General features: G+C 39.4%; 1 long non-coding RNA gene across 1 annotated transcript in view; it reads left to right on the top strand.

Moving 5' to 3' along the window:
• LOC132486112 (uncharacterized) overlaps window positions 1–19,725 on the top strand; it is a 165,279-nt gene that overhangs the window by 132,572 nt on the left and 12,982 nt on the right. The window contains exon 3 of the long non-coding RNA XR_009531443.1: window positions 12,692–12,864. This is a non-coding gene — a long non-coding RNA (uncharacterized LOC132486112). The remainder of the gene's footprint in view (window positions 1–12,691; window positions 12,865–19,725) is intronic.

Here is a 19,725-nt window from a genome sequence, read left to right as displayed (position 1 = left end):
CACCAGAAGAGTGGCTCCTGCTCTCCGCAACTAGAGGAAGCCCACCGGCAGCAACGAAGACCCAAGGCAGCCAAAAATAAAATAAATAAATAAAATTATTTTAAAAATAACAAACGTGAGACTGGACATGACCTGGGAGAAGAGGTAAGACGGAAACTGCTGAACCACTGCCATTAGAAGACAGATACATACTTTACAGATGAAATTAGTTTTCTGGATGATGAGTGTTGTACACCTTTGCTCTGTTTTCCACTTGTCGTCACTAAAAAAGAATTTCGATGCTAATTGTGGGAGTGTATTTTTGTGTGGAATGTGTAGGGATGCGTTTTCTGCTTTGGGCCACGAGGGCAGCCCACAGGGAGAATGCAAGGTCATGGGAGCCCAGAAGTCTGGGTTAATGTAAGACCCTGGGAATTTATCAAAATCTCAGGGAGAGATTTGGGCTTCCAAAGGCCAAGACAGTGTGAGGGAAGGGAGAGGCTTCTAGGCAAATTTACTTAAATCATGGAGTGACAAAAGGTCCCACTGATATTTTGTTAAAGTAAGGTAACTATACAAGTTATCATCTAAACCAGGATGCTCTGAGGATGAAGGGGGGTACCATTAATAAATATTGTTGTAACAGCAGGTATATATCAGTGCTGACAAATGATTGCCCTAGGTATCGTACTTAATAGTTTCCGATTATTGGCATAAAGATTTGAAAGTGCACTTTTAGGAAATACCTATTTACACTAGCTAGTTACAAAGACTCTTTTTAAAAAAAATTTATTATAATTTTTATTCTGTATTGGAGTATAGTTGATTTACAATGTTGTGTTAGTTTCAGGTGTACAGCAAAGTGATTCAGTTCTACATATACATATATCCATTCTTTTTCAGATTCTTTTCCCATATAGGTCATTACAGAGTACTGAGTGGAGTTCCCTGTGCTATGCAGTAGGTCCTTGTTGGCTATCCATTTTTTTATCTAGTAGTGTGGATGTGTTAATCCCAAACCCCTAACTTATCCCACACCCCCACCCACACTGCAAAGACCCTTGAATACACCTGCTTGAAGTACTCATCTTAAGTTCATGCTCATCAAAATGTATTTTTCCAGCCTCCCCCATTCTTTGCATTCCTTCCTTCCTTTGACCATAGACCTGGCCATTCTGGATTGGCTTCTCTTTCTCTCTGATCCCATAAACCTAGCTCCTGTCTCAATTCTCAATCACAAATCTAGACTGTATCACACAGTAGTTTTGTCACTATCCTTCACTAAACTTTATTACTCATGGTTTATATTTCTATTGCATATCATAATACCTGGCACAAAAATATACTCAGTAATTGTCTATTAAATAAATAAATGAGTTGAAATATCTTTTGCAGTCAATGTCACATATTTTTTAGTCCATAATTTCTTGTGTCAATGTGCCCTGAGGCAGCAGGCTAAGTCCTATGCACTTGTATCATGAACCCTTCAGGCCCTTGGGTTAAATGGTGGATTTCTAAGGTAGGAAAGAAGCTGAAAAGTGTAATAGATTGGAATTGTCAAAGGTCAATTCTTGGGGGAACCTGAGCCTAAGGGTTGATTCGGTGTGATGCCAACCTCTCTCTCAGTACCTGCAGAGAAAACATTGCCGCTTTCTGATTCGGAGAAATACTGACTTTTGTTGGATTTTCTGATCTTATTAAATATTTTGTCTTCTAATGCACTGCCAACAAACTACAGATTTCTAAATATTTTGAGGTCGATGATTTTTCATATTTTGAGTGACGGTGCAGTGACAAAGATGTGTTGTGAGCTGACATGATAGACAATAACAGCTCTCTCAAAGTAGTAGTAAAATCTGCCTCCTACAATAAATTTGTATTCCATTTAGAGTGGGCCTGAATTTTTTTCCTCTCATGTTTCATAGGACTAAGAATGTCTGTGTTATGTATCACTATCTGCTTTTTAGGAAGTTTGTTGCTATATTAATGTATGTTTGAAATGTTTTCTGAAGATCATATCTTTCTTCCAATTTTTGTAACTTTTAATCAATGCTCTTTCAAAATTGATTAACTTCAGTAAGGATGATGAAAATGGCATTACACATTTCTCATGGGTATATGCAACCCAGGTAAGTGAAAGTTAGGGTGCTTTTTCTAAGATTGTATTTGTTGATGTGTGAGGTTGTATGATTTAACTCTTTCTCGATCTGTTCTGTTGTACAGACCTTAGAACAACTTCTAGATCTTATGTGCTATCATGATATCATTACTCTTTTTCCCTTTACTGTCTTCCCTCTTCTAAACCATTACGTACAGCAGCTATTGTGGGAGTGTTGTTGCTCTTATTGCCTAGTATCCAATCCCCCTTTTATATAAGAAAAACTCAACTTTCATTTGGGATAACCGAATACGTCCCAATAACAGTCACGTGTTTGACTAGTGTCCACTCCACTCCAAATTATGGCTTTGAGTCCTAAGTGACTAAATGCAATCAACAAATCTCATTCTTCTGGCGATTTCTGAAGTTGGCAACAACCCAGTCGGAGTTCATGAGACACAAGGAGATGTTTACTGATATTTCTGGAACATAGATGTTTTCTCTCTCCCCATGGTTGGTTATAATGTGAGGATGCATGGTTTGGAACTCTGGAAACTTGCTATCACCAGAGCAGAGCCCAGAGAAACTGCTAGGCCTCTTTGGAGAGTTAAGGGATGAAGTGGGTACCGTTGATAGTAGAGCAAAGGTGCAGAGAACTGAGTTTTTTTGCCTCCTTGGAGCTCCTGGATCAAGCCTCTCCTGGATTCAGAACTTCCTTTGGATCTTCAGTAATATGGGACAATGATTTCTTTTGCAGTTTTAAGCTAGTTTGAGCAGGGATTTCTACACCTTGGAACTGAAGAAAATCCACTTGATATGTCAGGATTTCTGAAGGCATCAGCAATGCTTTGATTTCTTATGATATTTCTGATTAGGACAATGATGGTTGGAAGGGGGTGGAAAATGGAATAAGGAGTTAGAATCAAGTTATGGTAGGTGGAATATTCAGCCTCAGAAGAACTGACTCTAGCACCATTTGGGGGAATAGGTGGTGTTACCACTTCTAAACAGAATCACTTTTCTGCTAAAGTTCCTCTCCTTAGAATTGAGAAAAGATAGCTTTCATGGCTATGGTAGGTGGGGCTGAGATATTGATTATAAAACATGTGTAAGGGCTTCCCTGGTGGCGCAGTGGTTGAGAGTCCACCTGCCGATGCAGGGGACACGGGTTTGTGCCCCGGTCTGGGAAGATCCCACATACCGTGGAGCGGCTAGGCCCGTGAGCCATGGCCGCTGAGCCTGCGCATCCGGAGCCTGTGCTCCGCAATGGGAGAGGCCACAACAGTGAGAGGCCCGTGTACTGCAAAAAAAAAAAAAGTGTAAGATCTTCTATTGATCATGATTTACTTGTTGAAGAGATATAATATACAGCTTGTATTGAGTGTACTGCTTTATAATATCCAACCCCAAATTTACATTTTTCTTGAAATCTTTACTGAAAAACATAGGTAACATATAAACCTTGCTACATTAAGTGTAAGTTGCTTCAAGTTTTCGGCAATGTCTCATTCATGTCTACCTCTTTAATCTTCCTTACTGTTCATTCTGTTTTTTTTTTTTTTTCTATTCAACTTATGTTTTTCTCCTTCCCTTTCCCTTTTGTTCTGTTTCTTTGAATTTATGAGACAATATTGCCCCTAGGTAGCAGTCCAAAGGTATTACCTGGTATTACCCCTAGTATTAATAGTTAATAAATTGAACTCTATATTAATTCCATGATATATATATTTTTATTTACAAGAAATACTTTCATGAGGTTCAACAGCTTATTGAACCTAAGCCACCAAAACCATATGCAGCCTTAGACTTATCTTTCATGAATGATGCAAAAAGATTTAAAAATCATAAAGGTCATTCACAATTATACAAATATGTATTCCACTTTAAAAAGTAAACTGTTAATAAATCAGGTAAGAGCTCTAGCACACATTTTTTCCCCCTAGGGAATCAACTCACATGTAAAAAGGAATTACCAAGGAAGCATAAAATAAGAATAAGAACAGTCAATTTTCTAACTATCCAATGCAAATTTGTGTATTTTCACACAATTTTCTAACTATCCAATGCAAATTTGTTTATGTAACTATTAAGTAATAGTTACATTATATTTGACTCTTTTCCCCGAGTAGAGCTTCACCTTCATTTTTAACTTAATATCTGTGTTACTGAGTCCAAGCTCATCCTGCTTGCCACATGACAGGCCAATAAATCAGGAGATGAGGTGTTGGAGCAAAGAATAACGACTTTATTTGAAAAGCTGTGAGTCCAAGAAGATGGTGGACTAATGTCCTAGAGAACCATCTTCCTGAGGTCTGAATGCTAGTTTCTTTTATAGAACAAAGAAAGGGGAAGGTGAGGAGGTAAAGTAAAAAGGCCATAAGTTGTTGCAAATATCTCCTGGTTTTGGCCTGCCTCCAGGTGGGGATATGTTAATTTCTCCTTTCCTGCAGCCATTCACAGGTGGGCTGGGTCAAGATGTTTCCTGTGAGCTGAACAAAGGTATATTAGTTTTACATTCAGGCATGGGGGTTGGAGACAGGACTTTAAGCTATAGACAACATCCCTTTAGTGATTAACTTGTAACGAAAGCAATAGAAAACAAAGGTTAAGGTAAAAGAATCAGATCTAATATGGAGTCAGATTTGTTATTCCCTATTACATCTGGACATTATAAGTGCTCCATGATAATATTCTCTTTCAAAGTAATTTCAACATTTTTTCATTTGATCCTAATAATCCTGTTGTGAGGTAGTAAAATAATTGAGACAGAGAGGGTAAATAGTGTGAAACAACAGTTATCATTCTTTCCTCTTTTTCTCTATTCCATATACTTGTTCTATTTAGCAAGCTTCTTAGCCTTCCTGTGGCTCATGGTCTCTATCTATAAAATGTTCATTTTAACATTACCTACCTTACAGGTTGACTTACTACAATATTCATTTGACCATTGTTTATAACTGAAAATTGGAAACAGTGTAAATGGCCAAAATAGAAGAACGGGTAAATAAATTTTGTTACATACATGTGATGCAGTGGGCAACCTTTAAAAATCATGTTTTTAATAAATAATAGATTGAGATAATGTTATGATAGAATGTTAAGTGTAATACAAAGCACGATACACAATCAAATATACAGCATTAGCCAAACATATAAACTAATATTTTATATACTTGGGAAAATTCAAAATAAGTAAATATTTTAAGATAGTATCAGCAATTATATTTTTCAGATGGGATTTCTCTCTTATTTCAGGTTGCTAAAACAAAAATACCATTGACTAGGTGACTTAAACAACAGAAATGTATTTCTCACAGTTCTAGAGACTGGGGAGACAAAGATCCAGGTGCCAATCCATTCTGTTCCCGGTAAAATCACTCTTCCTGGTTTGCAGACAATGCCTTCTTGCTGTATTCTCACATGGCAGAGAAAGCATGGGAGCTCTAGTCTTTCTCTTCTAATAAGGACACTAATTCCTTGTGGGGGCTTCACCCTTCCAACCTCATCTAAATCTAATTATCTCCAAAGGCTCCACCTACTAACACACCATCTCATTTGAGGTGTTTCAACATATGAATTTTGGGGGGATGCAACCACGCTGTCCATACATAACAGTTACCTTTTTAAGGTAATTTAATACACATTTTGAACTTTTTTTCTACAGTAAGTCCTACTACTTTTATAGGAAATGTATCATAGTAGTGTTTCTAATAGCAAAAATCTTGGAAGAGGCTAAATCTCCTTCATCAAAAGGGAAATACTAATTATAGTATGGAACAGTCATACTTGAGAATATTACTCAATGTTTAAGAGGAATAGAAAGATGTCCAAGATTTATTTTGAATAAAAATCAACAAGCAATCCCAAGCAAGACCAGTCTTTAAGGCTTGGTCTGAAAACGGAAAGTGAGGACTCACTCAATTAAAATTACTGTCACTTTCACTACTTAAGCAATAACTGATCAGTATGAAGGATGCACCAGATTTTGAGCTTATTAGCAAACGAATCTGCTCCAAATTTCCTAATAGAGACTTACAAAGACTCACAAACCTTGGAGGTCCCCCAAGTCTATGAGAAGTGGGGAATCCCTCAGAACAGGTGGGAGTGGAGGGTGGGAGTGTGAGCCCCACCTACTCTACAAGCAGCCTTTGCTGAGACACAGTGTTATACTTCCATCCTCTTTCTTACTTTGTTACAGAACTTAATCTAGTTTCAGTGCAACAGTTTAATCTCATTTATTTGGGAGAAAAGTTGTATACAAATGCAAAGCAAGATACATAGTCAGTTGTTTATAGTCATTACCTCTGGGAGGAAAACACAGAGAATGTAGAGGATTTGATCTTTTCCTGTGTGTACTTCTGTATTTGAATTTTTTCCCCAAAAATTCATCTCCCAATTGACTAATGAAGAAGACAGTAATACTTGTTAGACAATGATTATGTAGGTCTTACCTGATTCAGTATAAATGTAAGTAAATTATAGATTGATTAATAACTCGTATGTTATATATAATAAAATAATACTGAGTCAAGGAAACTTTGCCAAATGAGTTTGTCACCCTGACCTCCAATAGCTTATAAGGGCAAGTAACCCGTAATATAGCCAATTCAAAGAATGTTATTGGCCACTTGACCAGATTCCACTTACCATCTCCTCAGTCTGTTCTTCCTATGAATGAGTCTTTTTCCATGACCTTAAAGAAAGTATGTTTTAGCCACGGGCCTCCCTGGTGGCGCAGTGGTTGAGAGTCCGCCTGCCGATGCAGGGGATACGGGTTCGTGCCCCGATCTGGGAGGATCCCATATGCCGCGGAGCGGCTGGGCCCGTGAGCCATGGCCGCTGGGCCTGCGCATCCGGAGCCTGTGCTCTGCAACGGGAGAGGCCACGACAGTGAGAGGCCCGCATACCGCAAAAAAAAAAAAAAAGAAAGAAAGAAAGAAAGTATGTTTTAGCCAAAAGGATCAGTGAACTGTGTTGGACAAGACGTGAGACTATTCATGTGACATTTATTTATCATTTTCTAGGCAGCTATTATATTTCAGTCATGGAGGATGCAGAGATGTGTAGTATGCAGCCTACGCCCTCAGTGAGCTTGCTGCCTGGCAGGAAAAGCAGGCCACTGCAGGTATTATTATCACAGAATTCAAGGACTGGGCTCTGGAGGTGGATCCGGATTAGCAGATGCTGTGTGATCTGAGGGGAATGACTTAACCTCACCGCTGCTCAGTTTCCTCACCTATAACATAGGACAATCATGGTGTCTACTTCTTCAGGTTACTGTATGGATCAACTGAGATAACATATATAAAGTTTAACTTATTATAATTATTATTTAAATGAATAATTTTGATGTATTGTGACAAGAGCTGTATTAGTGGTCAGCAAAAATGATGTTATGGTAGCTGTGATGATGTGGTGCAGTGGAAATCACATGTACCACTGATACCTTCTGTACCCTTGGCTCATAATGTGAGCACATGGATCCTGAAGTAGGATGCTGGCAGTGTCTTTAGTGGTTTTGAGAGATTCCATTAGTAGAGTCTCTGTCTCTTAGGAGAGGTTCTGCCGGCTGCGTTTGGTGTTCAAAACAGTCTCTTCACCATAGGTCTCAGTCTCCTGTGTTCACAGAAGAACAGTGATTCATGAACCATTAAGAGATCCCAGTCTGTAGTTCCATTGTCTACTGTGAGGGGCGTGTTGGGGGATGTGACTCCCTTTCCACTGTATTCTTCCATGAAAGGGGCTTGAAGCCCGTGGGCAGAAGGCTAGATCGGGCTTGAATGTGTCCGAATGTGCAGACCCGCCCACTGCACAAACCTGACCCTCTCCTTTTGCTCTTGCTCTGTGTTCAGTGTTCTTGCCTCAAAATTGGCTGTGGACTGCTTCTTTCTTCTGCTGGACAGAGTGCCAGGTTAGTTAACACACTAGCTGGAGACTGTTACATGGGATGATGAAGGTGGCCAAGCAGGTTCCATTCCCCATCATAGAGCCAGGGGAGAAATGCACCTACGTATCGCAGAGGGTTTGGAACTTAGAATAAAGGTGGTCCTCTTGACCTTGCAAGCCCTTTAAGCAGGGGTGAAATTGTTTTTTCTGAGAAGTTGATTGTTATGACTCTCAGAGGTTTTTCTTTTTTTCAGTATTTGCTTTTCATGATGCAGCAAGGCACTAAATGATTTAAGGGTAGATCGTATTCAAAACCATTTGTTCTGCTTAGCTAACTTATGGGTTCTAAGTGGCTCATGAGTATCCTTTTAAATTCCTATTATGAAAAATGAGACCAAATGGCACGTTTTGCCATATTGTCTAAATTGGTCACATTTTTCTGTATATTGCCTGACTCCTCTAAAATTATAAAATAGGAGATAAATTATGTAAACCAGGACTCATGCTCTAGAATTCAGCCTCTTGTGGATAGCATGCCTCTCTATTAAAATGAGAGGAAACTCAGGAAGAAAACAGTTGGATTTGTGACAAACTTTCCTGCCTTGGCTAAAATGACTTCTTTTTCTTCTCTTTACTTTTTGATGTTTATGTTCATCATAGATAGAGATCTTCCAGGTCCCCAAGTACTTCAGCACCACAGGTAAAGTTGGAACCTAAGAAGCCAGTGCCTGCCAGAGGCCCATATTGCTTAACTGGATTGATCTTGTACCATGGTGTTAAAAATAGACATCATTAGTTCCTAGGGGCTGTCTTCAGGATGTCATCAGAACTGAAAAAATGACTCCACATACCAAAAGAGGGAGAATGTGGAAAAACAATGGTCTGAATATTGTTTATGTGACTCATCACAGACAGACACTGAATATTCAGATTGTGAAAGCAAGACAATTAAATTCTGTGAGCCTCATTTTTCTTATATGTGCAATAGGTCAAAACTGTTATACCAATATTTTTTTTGGCTTTCATGTAATATATCAATAATAGGCTAGGTAATTAGATCAAAGTGTTTTACCTAACAGAGGTTCATCCAGGAAGAGGAAATCATTAATAACCCCCCACCATAGTAGGCAGAATACCCTCCCCCTGCCAAAGATGTCCAACCACTAATCCCTGGAAATGTGGATATGTTATAGATCTTAAATTGGGAGATTATCCAGGATTATCTAGGTGGTTCAGTTTCATCACACGAGTCTGTAAAAGCAGAGAACTTTTCCCTGGCTAGAAGCAGAAGAGGAAGGCAGAGAGATGCAGCAGAAGGGGAGAGATCTGAAGTGTGAGAGCAACTCTCCCTCTGCTTTTGCTGGAGGGAAGTCACGTGGAACCCATGAGAAGGAATGCAGGCAGCATGTGGAAGCAAAGAACCATCCCTGCTGACAGCCAGCCAGGACCTCAGTCCTACAACAGCAGGAACCGCATTTAACCAATGACCTGAAAGAGCTTGGAAGGTGGTTTTTCCCTAGAGCCTCCAGAACGGAACACAGTATGATGATACCTGTACGTAGTCCTTGTAAGACTCTAAATGGAAGTCTTCACTGAGCCACACTGTGCCCAGACTTCTGATCTATAGAACTATGAAATGATTAACGGATGTTGTTTAAAGTCACTATGTCTGTGGTAATTTGTTACAGCAGTGATAGGAAACTAATACACCCTCATTGCTAGGAGAAAAAAAAAGCTTGAGGGAGGTAATAATGTGGCTCCAATACCTGGTCTCCTCACTCTTCCAGATCCTCAGAGGCTGCAGGTGCAGAAGGGGACACGTGCTGGAAAAGGGTGGGCCTCCCGAAGGAGGTTTCTGCACAGGATGTTCTACCTACCTGGGTGCCAGTGCATTATCTCTTGGTAAAGTCAACTCGGCAGCGTCATTTGCTTAGGTGAGAGGAGGCCTTGAAGTTGAACTTTCCTGGGCAGCAGTTGGTTCCACTGTGCATAGGTGAAACCAAGTAGTCACTGCAGGCTCCACCGCAGGGTTTGAGGGGAAGCTGAAAGCCTGTGTGGGGTCCACTGGCACAGGGAACTCTTTGGAGCCCTAAGTAGAGCAGATTTTCTAAGCTGTCATAGTTGTTGGATTCAGTTGTAAATGCAAATAAAGCAGGCAGCAGTAAAATAACAGCATTGCCTTGGAGACCAGAGGGCCAGAGATGCAGTGCCCGGAGAGAGACTGGCTCATTCTCTCCACTGTGAGGTGGTGGGAGACACACACCTCCCTTCCACTGGCACATACATTCAAACATAATTTTGTAGAGGAGCCAGAGAGATGGAGAGAAGACCAAGAAGTCTGGGACAAAACTTATTATTTTTCTAAGAAAGAGCTTTACCATCATAAAGGAAGCATTAAGATAATCAGGTGACGATAAAGTTAAAAACCTGATGAAAGTTGTTTCTATTCTGCTACCGATTTTAGGGGCTCAGGAAGAAAGATGAATTAATTAAAAACAAAAGAATTTCATTTTCTCATGATGATGGATGTGTCAACCTGACTGGTTTACAAGATGCCCAGATAGTGGATAAAATATTTCTGGGTGTGTCTGTGAGGATGTCTCAGGAAGAGATTATCAATGGAATCCATAGACTGAGTAAGGAAGATCCACCCTCACCAGTGCAGGTGGGCATCATCCAATTGGCTGAGGGCCTGATTAGAGCAAAAATGTGGAGGAAGGGTGAATTTGCTCTCTTTGCTTGAACTGGGGCATCCATCTTTCCCTGTTCTTGGACATCAGTGCTCCTGATTCTTGGCTTTTGGACTCATACCAGACTTAACACCATCAGCTTCTCAATTCTCAGGCCTTTGAACTCGGACTGAGTTACACCACTAGCTTTCCTGGCTCTCCAGCTTGCAGACGACAGATTGTGGGACTTCCTGGCCTCCATAACCACGTGAGCCAATTCCTGTAAAAAAAAAAATCTCCTCTCATGAAGATATCTGTATATATCCTATTGGTTCTGTTTCTGTGGAGAACCCTGACTAATGCAGTCATGTTATGTGAATTTTATTTTTGACTGTGCTACTGTATACACCTTTATCCCCCATAAAAGTGTCAGTTCTCAGAGATCAGGGCCTAGTATCTTATAATTATATCTCTTGTATTCCCCAGAATTCCTAGATTTCAGCACAAATAATAGGGGTGATTCAATGCAGATAACTGGCCTGTTCCTGCCAACATTTGTTCTGGTTGGTCTCTAATATCATACCTCAAGTGAATTTTTCCTTTCACATTTTATTATAATATTTTTTAACATACAGAAGAGTTGAAAGAATTGTGCATTGCATATCCTCACTACCTAGATTCTGCAGTTCATCTTTTGCTATATTTGCTTTATCACACATATGTCCATCATTCCTCTAGCCATCCATCAGTCCATCTTATTATTATTATTATTATTATTATTATTTTTTTTTTTCTTTTTGTGGTATGTGGGCCTCTCACTGTTGTGGCCTCTCCCGTTGCGGAGCACAGGCTCCGGATGCGCAGGCCCAGCGGCCATGGCTCACGGGCCCAGCCGCTCCGCGGCATATGGGATCCTCCCAGACCGGGGCACGAACCCGTATCCCCTGCATCGGCAGGCGGACTCTCAACCACTGCGCCACCAGGGAGGCCCCTTATTATTTTTTTTGATGTTCTTAAAAGTAGGTTTCAGACTTCACCTGTAAGCACCTCTGCACATGCGCAATTGATTTAGAGTTCGATATTTGTTTACTGCTTGTTTTTTTTTTTAAAACAAGACCCAGGCTGAATATATATTTTGTATTTGGAGTTTGACACATGGGCTAATTAAGATTAACACAATGATAGCTTGACCAATAGAAGGCTACTGTGAATAGTTGATAGCTGAGTTAGGAATTTGTAGACCAAGATGAAATTTTGATTACAATAGCAAATAGAGGTCTCTTTATAATCTCTCTTATCAGCAAAGTTTATTTAGAATAAATAGGAGAGAAAGTCAGATACATTCCAGGAGTCTGAGGTCTCAAGGTAAAGGCTGATTCTAATGGAAACTCTCTAGATTGTGATGAATCATATAGCTTTCCCAGAAAAGGTTAAAGGAATATTGATGAAGTCAGAGATCATTTCAGCTGTTTTAAAACTCTCAGTTTTTTGACCTATGCTTCTATCAGGTTATGCAGCTAATATTCTCTCCATCAGTTGAACAAGCTATACACATCATTAAAATGGTACATTAGACAACTGTCTTACTTCATCATATAATTTGTCTGTGCAAACAGTCTTGTGGTTCTAACTATTGCTCCCACCTCAAAAACTTCATAACTTATACAACATGTACACCATTTTAAGTGTCTACTAATGGTAGACACACAAGGGAAGGGAAACATCCCACAAGGGAAGGGAAATGTTCACACGAGGGAGGGAAGGGGAACATCATTCCTTGGATAATAACTTGGTAAATTCTTAAAAAACGGATTATATTGTATCCAGTTATCCCAACATGTTGCATCTTCATTGCCCCCTCCCTTCTTTCTCCCCTCATGTGGGGGCAGAACTGGGTTTCATTCTGAGTCATGATTTTGGAATTGTTTTTACTTCTCTTCTGCCCTGGTATGGAAAAATCTCAAAAGCAACTGAGGGAGCTGAAAGAATATGAAAAGCCTGCTATCAGCAAGATTTAGCTAAGGAACATCTAAAAATTGATTTGATATTTGTTTCATAGGTGAAACTTTATCCTTGGTCAGCTTGAGGTATTGCACTGCACACCAATCAATCCTGCCTGATCTTTCAAAGTCTGCAAAAGCCTAAGTGACCTGTTACGCAATCTGCCCAAAGGACATGGGCTTCGTCGTCTACAACACAGAAGAAGAGATCCAATCTTAAGTTGAGACAAAAGTAAGTATATGCAACAAAGTGTATTTCCAAAGTGCTTTAGAGGCCCTCTACTCTTGTGGCAGTCTTGAGCAAAAAATGGGGGAGAGGCTCAGGTTGAAGAGGAAGCTGTATGAGGAAGGTAAGCCTAAATTCCTGTTGTTACCCAGCCCCATATTGTTGTTTCCAGAGCACTATCAAAGTCTTCATGGATGGAATTTTTTGACACAGAAATTCTGGATTCACACAGTTCCTAGCACCTTGGAAGTGCTCCATACATGGGTTAAGTGCTTGCTGAGTGAAAGTCCACAATTCAGTATCTAGAGCCGTGAGCAGAGGCTTACAATCAAGGTCTATCCTCCCTCTAGAAGTCTAGGTTCTAAAGGATCCATCCTTCCACAGAAAATGCTTGACGACCAATAAAGACATACCTTCATTTAGGGGGACTCTGGGGATGCTACACCACAGCTGCAAATTTCAAATTTGCAAACTTCTAGGGGCCAGGTTTGTATTGTAAATGCCTGAAACAGGCCTAGTGTGGGAAAAATAGCACAGGCATAGCAATTGATTTTCAGCTACAGCCTCAGGGAAACAAGAGGGACTGGTGAGGACTGTGGCAAACTAGATATCCTGTGCTCTGTCTAATGCGGGCAGCTGCATTCAGCCTCAGTGGTTTAATGCCTCATGAAACTGCATGCCCAGTAATGGGGAGTTCCTAATTTTTCAAGAACAGCTGGAATTTGATTTGAAATTATTAATTTTTAAGATCTGACAGACTACCAGCATTTGGGATCTCAGCTCTCACTTTAATGAATACAAGGTCTAGTTTCAGTTTGGTGACAGAATGGCCATTCCAGCATCAAGTGTCAACATATTGGGAAGTGTAACTAATGACTGCTACTGTGTAGAGTCAGCAAATCTCTACTTCAATCCTCTTTTCTTTTTGTGATGAATCTTTCTGTTGTGTTGAATCCTGTCTAACAATTATAACTATACCTTTTAGAGTCAGAGGAATCTAATCTCTGTGCTGCTTTATATTGATGGAGGAAGCTAAGTTTCCAATAGTCTGAACTCACAAAACTGTTTAGTGTCTTACTTGGAACAGAGTGACCAGTCTCCCCTGCCCAGGTCAGCGTGTTAACCAGAAGAACATGGTGCCTATCCACATCCAGCTGAATTTCACATCTGTTAGGCTCTTTTTCCACAAACCTCAAAGAACATGTGCTAGATCAATTTATCATCCTAAAATTTCTATAGGGCCTGCAATATTATACATGAATTAAAATAATGCTAATTGAACTTTGGGGAAACTGACATTCTCCCTCTTCCATGCTCACCATCACATTGAGGTAACTGGGGAAAAGGCATTAAAAATTACTAGCGATAATGGCTGGACTGAAGGCGGGTCAGGTGTAGGAAAACATTTGAGAAAGGCAGATCCTCCTCTAGAGCCCAGTAGTTAGTTCCCAGGTTCGTGTTGTCCCTGATTCCTCATGGCACTCTTCTCTCTCTTCTGGCAGACACATTCTCTAAGGACACATTTGAGGCTCAAACACTTTTTTTTTTTGCGATAAGCAGGCCTCTCACTGTTGTGGCCCCTCCCGTTGCGGAGCACAGGCTCTGGACGTGCAGGCTCAGCGGCCATGGCTCACGGGCCCAGCCGCCCCGTGACATGTGGGATCTTCCCGGACCGGGGCACGAACCCGTGTCCCTTCCATCGGCAGGCGGACTCTCGACCACTGCGCCACCAGGGAAGCCCGAGGCTCAAACACTTTAATGTTGAATTTCAGGCAACTTCTTAGCTCAATGAAGAAGAAACATCAGGGCAGTGTGTTGCTTTAAGGGCAGTTGAATATACAAGACATCATGGTTTTTCCTGACAACACAGGGCAGATGGGGTTTGCATACCTCATAGGAAATGTGTCCTCTATGTTGAACCACAGGCTGGGATGGTGAGCAGGGAAAAAATCTACAGGTGAGCAAAGCTCAGTGTACCTCTGTCATGATTTAGACAGGATGCTAAAGGAAGTGGTATGGTGCCCAGAGGGCAGGAATTGACACTTGGGGGCTGGAAAGGCAAGTGGTCATTGTCCCAGTGTGTCAGGAATTCACAGGCAGGATTCGGTCTCACAGGAAGGACCAAATCATGCCTAGATTAGTCAGGGATTTGGAATGCATCTGAACCTATATATGGAGAAATCGGAGCACTTGGTTCAGAGACCAAGACTGGGAAGAAAGGTGAACTTAACTGGATTTATAGTTCTGAAGAGGATTCGTATTGGCTTCCATTGGCCAATACCTGAAAGTTACTGTAGAGGATTGAATTGTGTCTTCCCAAGAGAGATGTTCTTCTTAAATCCCGGTAACTATGATTATGACCTTGTTTGGAAATAAGGTTTTTGCAGATGTTATTAAATTAAGGATCTCGAATAAGATGATCCTGGATTTAGAGTGGGCTCCAAATCCAATGACTGATGTCCTTATAAGAGAAAGGAAAGGAAATTTGAGACACAGAGAAAAGAAAGACACATGAAGATGGAGGCAGAGATTAGAGTTAAGTAGCTTCAAGCCAAGGAACACCAGGAGCTACTTACACAACAGAACCTAGGAGAGAGGCATGGAACAGATTCAGAGCCTCCAGAGGGAACCAACCCTGCCAATACCTTGATTTTGGATTTCTAGTCTCCAGAAGTGTGAGACAATAAGAATCTGTTGTTTTAAGCCAGATGGTTTGTAGTACTTTGTTACAGTAGCCCTAGGAAACTAATACAGCTACCATGCCTGACCTCTGACATTATTATTCTCTAGATGTTGTTTTCCAGCTAATGTGAAAGAAGTATTTGTTTTAATCACCTTTCATTTCTCTTTCCTCTTTTATTCACAGTAAAATCTATTTTTTTTAAGCTCTGGGAATGAATTAAAAATTAAAGTTCTATGGTTATAGTAAAAAAAGAAATCAGTGTCTAGGTGATTTAGAGTTGGTCATTAACTGGAAAACATAAAAAATTAAATCTCCATTCTAGAATTAACTGCAGTATTCACTCAAAAAATTATTTTTCATTAATTTATTCATTCTTCAACCCATTTCAATCAAATGAAATATTTACCACATGCCTACTCTGTGCTAGACATTATTCTTCTAATTACTTGGAAATACATGATGAATAAGAAAGACAAGGTGTCTGCCCTCTTTGCATATACATTTTGGTGATCTAGGCAGGAAATAAACAATTAATCAAACAAGTAAATAATTCCAGGCTGTAATAAATGTTGGTGACATCTCCATTTATTCTCCTGTACTCCCTGGTATTAGCACATTTTGATTCTTGGTTTTAATGGTCACTAATTGCTGAATAAAATGAAGGGAGAGTTCAAAACATAGCTATTTAAACTAAATCCCATGATTCGCAGGACCCCCGTTGGGTTTCAGCTCTATCATGCCTGGTTATATCTGTATTTGAGCTTTGAATTCACACTAAATGGGGAATCAAAGCCATTTAATTGGCAACACAGCATTGTTGCTGTTACTTGATACATAAATGAAAATAACCTCAGTGGCAGCCCCAAAGCTTAGATGTCAGAAAGCTTAATATCCTTTCCCTTCTAATGCAAATCACTAAGGAAAGAGCTGAAAAATTGATTCAATGTTATATGGACTGTACAGAGGTGTTAATACCATGGAGACTTATTTCATGTTAAAAAGCTAAGATAGCACAAAAGCTCAGGAGTAAAAACAATTTATATACAGATATCAGAGTTCATTATTTTCTTGCTTATTTTTTTCCATTTGCCCATATGTGGAGTAAGTAAGCTATTACCATAACCCACAATATGCACTAGCTTCAGTTTCATTTGAGGTGACAGTGTGACAGATGTTAAGAAACCAAAGTATTGTGTGACAAGATCTCCTCCCCACCCCTGCTGGCCCAAATATGCAGAGTTTACAACAGGAAAGGAGAGAGACTCTGTTCCATCACTCTTAAACTCTTTACAAGATCAGAAAAATTTAAAAAGAGGGTCAAACAGGATTGAAAGGGAGACTGATAAGTAGATTTTTTTGGTGAGAATAGTTGTGCTACTGTGAGCCTCCTGACCCATCTTTGGGAAAGGGTAGGGTGGAGTTACATTAACTCCCACTGCAGTGAGAAGGGCTTTCAGAGGCCTCCTGGGGAGCACTGGGAGGCAGAGAGGATGCTATCTTCTTGAAAAACCCAAAAGCAAGGGCAGGGTTGACTTAGATGCTTTGTTGGAAGAGCCAGGACAGTCAGTGATGTAGTGTTGAGAACAGTCCAAGAGTTTGTTGTGTCAAACGATGCATGAGTATTTCCCATACAGATGTGGACCACACTGCAGAGGTAGCCAGAAAGGGATCAACTTGGATTCTCTTCCATAAAGTCTGCAAAAAGCAAGAAAGTCTCAGCAGAAAGAGGCTGGATTTCCTGGATGCCCGGGATCTGAGAAAACATCTATCTTAGTCCAAGGAAATGCAGAGAGGAATCTCCAAGGAGACTCAAGAGCACCCCATTAAATATACTCAGCTGTAACATCTTCAGAACCAGAAGGGAAGAACTTATCAAGCTCAGCAAGACCTGTTCTATCCTTATCTTTCCCAATTTTCCTACTGTTCATTCTAGGGAGAATGCAAGAGCATTTAGAGGCAGGGGGAGACAGCAAGCAGGGAGATGAGAGAAGACAAGCAAGCATTCTTTCCCCACTTCAGGTTTCAAACCTCAGCAGAAGAGAAGGTTTAGATTGAGATTAGATTTTTCATTATTGCAGAGAAGTGAAAAACCTAAATTTTGACTTGAGGCTGCTGGCAATCCATAGCGACTGTAGAATTGTCTGTTACCTGAGACTGAGTGGAAGAATCACAGACCTTCACAAGTTTTCATACAGGGACAGAGGAAGAGTAGAAAAGTTGAAAGTGATGCTTGGAGAGAGAATTAGAGATGCATTTTGATCACAGGTCCATGTCATACTTACTTAACATATTGGTACACTTCATTATTGAAATATTTTCCATAGATAGAATTCTGGGATTTGAATCATTGTAAATTCATTTTCTTTAATTCTTTGTGACATTCAAGTAAAAAAATTTTTTTGAGAAATAATAAGATCATACAGTAATCTCATTAATACATAACGTTAAATGAAGTGTTTTAGTATTCTGACAATATAAATCTTCAAATGAGTCATAAAATATATGCTAATATGTACAGTATTTATACTCAAGTTCTTTCTGTTCTATGTCATTTATGAGGCCAGAAGGACCATTGTCAAAGAGGAATTGCAGGTTAATGACATGGTCCACCATGAGGGACTAGCCTGTATTTGCACATATCAGCCGTATCTGTTTAGAAGGTGATTCTCTCGTTTGGGACATGCCAATTATTTTCACCAGCTGGCATATTTGTAAATCTTTAATTTTTATTAATATGAGTATGGTTCCTTAAGTGGGTCTGCAGGAGTTTTGTTTCTTTTAAAAAAAGGTGAATCAGATGCAAACTATTATATATAGAATGGATAAACAACAAGGTCCTACTGTATAGCCCAGGGAACTATATTCAATATCCTGTGATAAAACGTAGTGAAAAAGGATATGAAAAAAATGTGTGTGTGTGTATATATATATATATATACATATATATATATGTATGTATAACTGAATCGCTTTTCTGTACAGCAGAAATGAACACAACATTGTAAATCAACTATACTTCAATAAAAAAGTTCAATTTACATATAAAAATGAATTATTCCCATTAAGATACCTTCCTCTTTATTTTAGTACAGTGAAGTCTTGGTGAAGTTCAGATAATGAAAAGAGAAATGATTTATTCAAGTTCAAGTACTTTAACTAGTGGTATACTCTGTGAGAATGAAACTAGCAGTACGTGGCAGCCCTTGTGCATCTGAACAGCACCCCCCCGCCCACCCCCCCACCCCCGCCGCCGTAACCTGCACTCTGCTTGTTTCACTATCATGATCAGCATGACAAAGGAGTAAGACTTTTGTATACTTTAAAGTTAGCGTGAAACATGGGCCTAATCACACTAGAATAAGATGTTTTCTCTCTTTTTAGTTTATCTAATACATTTTTGGTGGAATTGATTACAGGAGCATAACATCAGATATAAGAGTCATCCATAAAGTAAGTGAACTCTATAGAAGCAGAAGTATGCAATTCTTTTTTTTTTTTTTTAAAGAGCTGTTTTATATTAACGACTTTAAATCATTACTAAACTAGAACTATAGGGAGTGGAGTGCTGCAAGTTAGCTGCTTGTCTGCAGAAAGATACCAATTCCAAGCTAATTAAAGAAGCTTTTCTTTAATTTAGGTCCAGTGAATACATTTAAAAGTTACATTATATTTATCAAGTGAACATAATTTAATATAATAATTCAAAGAGAACTAGTTGAGAAGAAACTATTGTAGTAATCAGCTGGGAGGCATATTTTATAAAAGCAGTTTAAAAGTTAATTTATCTTGATTTTATGAGAAAATGATTCTTGTGTTTAAGAGTTGATAATTATTGTGAAAAGGCTCCCTCAAGCTTTTGCACATTTAGAAAAGATTGATGAGTATAAGACAAAAATTATTTGTTTTTATTGTAGTTGAAGGGAAATTTTGTGCATGCTTCTGATATAATTTTGCAGCTGTAGCTTGCTTCAAAACCAGGAGTTCAGCACATACATTTTGAGAACTAGGATTCATTATTGTGCTATAAACTGATGTGGCAACCTTTTAAAAATAAAACATACAAAATGTTTTAAAATTCTTCTCTCTGGCTTTAAGTAGGTTATAATATCTGTATGAAGATTTTATTCCTGGTGCCCTAAAAATCATCATTATTTTTCATATATTTGTGTCTCTTACATTGTGAA

The sequence above is a fragment of the Mesoplodon densirostris genome, chromosome 3, assembly GCF_025265405.1.
Source record: "Mesoplodon densirostris isolate mMesDen1 chromosome 3, mMesDen1 primary haplotype, whole genome shotgun sequence".
Lineage (NCBI taxonomy): Eukaryota > Metazoa > Chordata > Mammalia > Artiodactyla > Ziphiidae > Mesoplodon > Mesoplodon densirostris.
This window is presented reverse-complemented; position numbering and strand designations above follow the sequence as displayed.